Raw genomic sequence first — 6,000 nt, forward strand, 5'->3', positions numbered from 1 at the left:
GATAAAACCTAATACACTTTAAAAAATCAATTTCTCATGGGCATAATATTAAAATTATAAACACAAAATATTACATAACTTCACATAAGTCAGAACAGGGCAAATACATAGCTGAGGCTGAGACATAAATTTCACACCAATAAAAAGGGTGGCATATAATACCTGTCAAGGCTTAATTTACATCACACATTTGTGAGGCCTACTCATTCACTAGCTTGTTTGCCAATGGTCTCCGCCTCCTCAGATCTTACAAGAGAGAAGGAGAGAGAGAGAAAGAAGAAAACACCTACATTACTAATTTGAAACCTTATTATATATGTGATTCCTTGGAATAATATTTTGAAATCTACATCATGTCCTGTATTTTTCTTCTCCCTATATTTTCTGCTATTGCTTCTCTCCTCCCTCTCTACCCCTGTAAGCAGATCTCCTGCTGGGTGTTCACTGTCCCAAGAAGAGGTAAAAGTAAGTGCATACAAAAATGGTCTATGAATATTTCTGGCTTTGTTTTATAAAATCCTAAATTCTTAAGAAAAAGAATCCAAAGTATCTGGGAGAAGCTACAAAGGGGAAAATATTTTTCTGAAACTGTAAAAAGGATCTCCATGGGCACTACAAGGGGACAGAGACAGAATGATTAGGTTTCCTGAGGGAGAAACAAGGAACTAGAAGCTGATATTGGGGAAGTAGCCCAAGAAAGAAGAGGCCCGGGGTAGACTTAACAAAGGAATCCCAAGAGGTTGTGGTTTTAGCATCCAGGTGTGTCACGGGAAGACAAATCATCACACAAATACTACCTAGACCTCACTCATCTGTACTAGAGATTGCACTAGTTCTTCTTTCCATTGACTGGTCTTCACCCCAGGGAGCCAAAGTGACTGGTCAGGACTTGTACGGGAGCCATCAGGAGGGATCTCTGTATTTCTTTGTTCTCTGTACTTGAACAAATGTAAATTGCCACCACAGGGCACGAGCCTGCTGGAGAACAGTGCCAACACGGAGAAAATGGATCCAAGAGATGGAGATGGAGAAACTGGGTGCTGAAGACCTTTGAGCTATTTTGGAGCTAGACTGATCCCTGGACTCTCAAATCATATGAGTAAATTTGTTCTCTTTTAGGTGAAGTTAGCTTGGATTGAATTTTCTGTCATTTGAAATGGAAAGAATCCTAATTAATACACTAGCCTCTAATACCTGTTCAAAGCCTTAGTGGGGCATAGTAAGTACAGAACTTACCTGTTGACCAATATCAGTGCATACACATATGATACCAATTTATTAACTTTACTGCTACTGGGCCAAGGAAAGGGAGTTGTAATATTATCACACATGTGGCATGTCAAAATCTAATTGGAGTACCCACTTTTGTTTAAACTTCTAGGGAGGATGGAACTCTTCTTACCACAGACATATTAAACCCTCTTATCACCACTACAGAAAATTCAGCAGTCAAAGCAGGAGACATGAAACATAAAAGGCTTTGTTCCCTGTATATCTTCCACCGTTTTATTGCTGCACCCCCACCTCTAGCTTTTACTCCTAGTTAACTAATAGTTGTCCGTGCTGCTTCATGCATTAGTACCTCTTCTCTAGCTCTTTTTTTAGGCTGGAATGTACTTCCTAGTACTGTCTACCCTTCTAGGCCCAGCTCAAGTGCCCCAGCCTTTGTGAAATGTCTTGTGTTTTGTTTTCTGTTTTTTGTTTTTTGAGACACGGTCTGGCTCTGTCACCCAAGCTGAAGTGCAGTGGTGCAATCTAGGCTCACCACAACTTCTGCCTCCCAGGCTGAAGCCATCCTCCCACCTCAGCCTCCTGAGTAATGGGACTACAGGCACTCGCCACCACACCCAGCTAATTTTCATATACTTTGTGGTGATGCGGGGTGTCTCACCATGTTGCCCAGGCTGGCCTCAAGCTCCTGGGCTCAAGTGATTCACCCACTTTGGCCTCGCAAAGTGCGGGGATTACAGGCATGATCCACCATGTCCGGCCCCCTCTTCTGTGAGACTTTTTGTTTTACCTAACAATGACACAATCCTGCACTTCATACCTCCCACGCACGTACTCTAAAATGGATCATTTACTTGTGTCACACTCTGTACATCCTCCTATTTCCAATTTCTTCTTGTTTATTTCTCTAGCTCTTCTACTACTAGACTGAGCTCCACAAGGGCAGGAATTCTCTCCAACTCATCTTGGAACTTTTAGGGACCTGGCCATTAAGCTATAAATAATTATGCCTAGTGGAAATAATCAAATACATTAAATGAATGGCTGTGGAAGCAGAGAGATTCATACATTTTTATAGCTGGGAACTTAGAATTCACCTAATCCTGTGAGGTAAAATATGTTTCGCAGGAATAGCAAAATTATAGATTCTACAAGAATAAATATTTTAATTTCATCAGAATTCATCACATGATAGCATTCTGTATTTTATATTTGCATAAGTATAGTGATATATCACAAAGTTTAAGAATCCTTATTTTTTAAATTTGTCTGTCTTCTTTTTCTAAGTTAAAGACCTTCTTTCTATTCTCTTTAAGCATTTTATTCTCTATATATGTCAGATTGCTCCCCAGACCTACACACTATTTATGATTACATAATGTTTTATTATAGCCAAGAAACCGAACATTAGTTCAAATAGTAAATAAATTCAGATACCTTAAAGAGCCGAGCTAAATATAACTGAAAAAAATAACTCTCCACCCATTTTATGTGAACACACACACGTACATACACACACATTCATATCCACGATCTTTAGTAATCCCACAATTTCAACATCTTTATGTAGGAAGGCAGTTGCTGTCGCATGAAAAGGTTACAGATGGATCCTATTTCTTATAGACCTGAAGGAATCTGGGCACGCTTAGAAGCAGGAGAATGAATATTGTGGAAATAGGCAATAATCTGCATGAAAATATATCCAGTTATCTCCATTTAGGATTGACTCAGTTCAAAATATGTTGTATTTGGAGAGATATTTTTCTTTTTTAGTGTGAATTATCTTTGGTGATAATTATTTGCCCTTGAGATATATATGTAAGTAGAATCCCATAGATGATCAAGAAGAATTAGGTGGCAAATCTTCATTGCTACCAATGGGCAAGAAATGGAATGAAAACTCTACAGAGACTGTGCTATGAGAGAGTTTTTCCGTAGCATTATTTTAGACTGCCTACCTAAGACTTTGGGAAAGGTATTGCTAAACATAATGTCCTGTGGGTTGCGCTGATTGAGAAAGGGGGCTGGACCCTCCATGAGATAAACTGCCATAAAGTTGTAAAGATACATACCATAGAGAAAAGAGGAAAGATGCTTTTGAAGAGGAAAGTACATACACAATAGTGGACCTTGAGACAAGGAAGCCTGACTAGCAATCAGAGTATACTTTCAAGGGCATCTCTGTGAAAATCCTCTGTTTTTTGCTCTTCTTTAACTACTGGGAAAGTTTTATTTAGTGCAAGGGTCCCCAACCCCCAGGCCACAGACCAAGGCCTAACAGTCCCTGGCCTATTAGGAACCAGGCTGCACAGCAGGAAGTGAGCAGCAGGGAAGCCAGTAAAGCTTCATTTGTATTTACAGCCACTCTCCATTGCTGGCAGTAAGGCCCGAGCTTCACCTCCTGTCAGATCAGCAGCAGCATTAGACTCTCATAGGAGCACAAGCCCTATTGTGAACTGTGCATGCGAGAGATCTAGGTTGTGCACTGCTCATGAGATTCTAATGCCTGATGATCTGTCACTGTCTCCCATCATCCCCACATGAGACCATCTAGTTGGAGAAAAACAAGCTCAGGGCTCCCACTGATTCTACATTATGGTGAGTTGTATAATTATTTCATTATATATTACAATGTAATAATAGAAATGAAGTGCACGATAAATGTTATGTGCTTGAATCATATGAAACCATCCCCCCGACCCCAGGTCCATGGAAAAATTGTCATCCATGAAACCAGTCCCTGGTGCCAAAAAGGTGGGGGACTGTTGATTTAGTGGACAGTTTTTACCAACATAGGGAAGTGTAACCTTCTGCACAATGTTGTGACCCCAATGGCCTACTGGGGAGAATTCTGGCAAGTAGCAGGGAAATGTGCAGCAGCCTGCAGAGGAGCATGGAGGAAAATGTGGACTATAATTGAGCTATGGATGTTCAGATAACTCAGGAGCAGGTGGGGAAAACAAAACACAACAACAAAAAAAAACAAAAACTTTGTTCTCAAGGGTATCAGAGCTTCCTGTCAATTCTACCTTTAAACACCACCCACACCTGCCACTTCTACCAAAGGGAAAAAAAGTGGCCATTTCTTTCCTCTTCCTTTAACTTTCTTTGTTTCTTGCCTGGACTTTGGCAACAATACCTATGTTGCCTCTTTTTTTGTTTTGTTTTGTTTTTTGAGACGGAGTCTTGCTCTGTCGCCCAGGCTGGAGTACAGTGGCGCTGTAGTGGCTCACTGCAAACTCCGCCTCCCACGTTCATGCCATTCTGCTGCCTCAGCCTCTCAAATAGCTGGGACTACAAGGCGCCCACCACCACGCCCGGCTAATTTTTTGTATTTTTAGAGAGACAGGGTTTCACCATGTTAGCCAGGATGGTCTCGATCACCTGACCTCGTGATCCGCCCGCCTCAGCCTCCCAAAGTGCTGGGATTACAGGTGTGAGCCACCACGCCCGGCCCCAACCTATGTTGCCTCTTATCATCAGTCTCTCCCTCCTTGCCCTGGCCTGTGCCTACTGAACACCTTCTTTGTGGTTGTCTTTCTAAAGAGCCCTGAGGCCAGTTGCACTGGCTTATACCTATAAATCCCAGCACTTTGAGGGGCTTAAGAGGGCAGATCACTTGAGCAAGGAATTCTAGATCAGCCTGGGCAACATGGAGAAACCCTCATCTCTACAAAAAATACAAAAATTAGCTGGACGTGATGGCATGTGCCTGTAGTCCCATTTACATGCCGATGTAGGAGGATTGCTTGAGCCGGGGGTCAAGGCTGCAGTCAGCCGTGATCTCACCACTGCACTCCAGTCTAAGCAACAGAGCAAGACCTTGTCTCAAAAACAAAACAAAACGAAACAAAAACAAAGAGCCCTAGCTCATTTCCCTTCCCAGTGTTCTGCCAATACCACCTGAAAAAACTTTTCTGCCTGTTTATTGGCCTCAGTATTTCTATTGAAAGCTGCTCCTCTCGTTTGAAGATTTAGGTATTCAAAGCTAGTGAATTAGGCCTTTTGTAGAACCATTAAAAATGTGTTATTTTGTTCAGTTAAGAAGTGCCATTAAAGTCATTTGTCATGCTAAGAGGATTCCATTTAAAGATTTACCCATTTAAAAATTACCCAAGTTTTCAATATTGAGACAGATGGTACCACAGTAAAAGCAGTGATGTCCTTGAAAAGCTGTCAATTTTGTTTGGGAAAGTAAATGTTCATATAGTGATCAATAAGGCTTGTAGGATATGCATCTTTAATAATTCTGTAATTCTGTCAGATATTTCTGGTCCTAGATGAATCTGGTTGAGGAGAGATGGTAATATGGCATCTGATAGAGAGCATGGTGAGGTTCATGAATGCAAATTTTGGACATAAATGATTTGTTCTGACACATTAGTTGTAGAATTCATGGGCAGGACTCTTCATCTCTGCACCATATCATCATAGTTACATCACGGTCTTTATGGCACACACAGCCCACTTAATTTTCTGAAAAGTAGTTATTTATGGCATTTCCAAAAATCTTCTGTGAAGTTAAGTTTATGCCTGAATTTCTAATATACATAATGGACAGAGTTATGAATACATAGAAGAGAAATGAAGAACCTAACAACATCCTCTGTATCCATGCCATTGTAAAGGGACCCAGACATAGCTTTGAAATCTGATTGGAATTCCTATTACCCCTCTCTTTTCGTATCTCTTGTCTATGTTGATCGAATGGATGGCATAAAGCTGGTATATAGAGTCTTGTCCTCATCTGTATCATAGAGAACTACATGA

This window comes from Macaca fascicularis, chromosome 12 (assembly GCF_037993035.2).
Source record: "Macaca fascicularis isolate 582-1 chromosome 12, T2T-MFA8v1.1".
Lineage (NCBI taxonomy): Eukaryota > Metazoa > Chordata > Mammalia > Primates > Cercopithecidae > Macaca > Macaca fascicularis.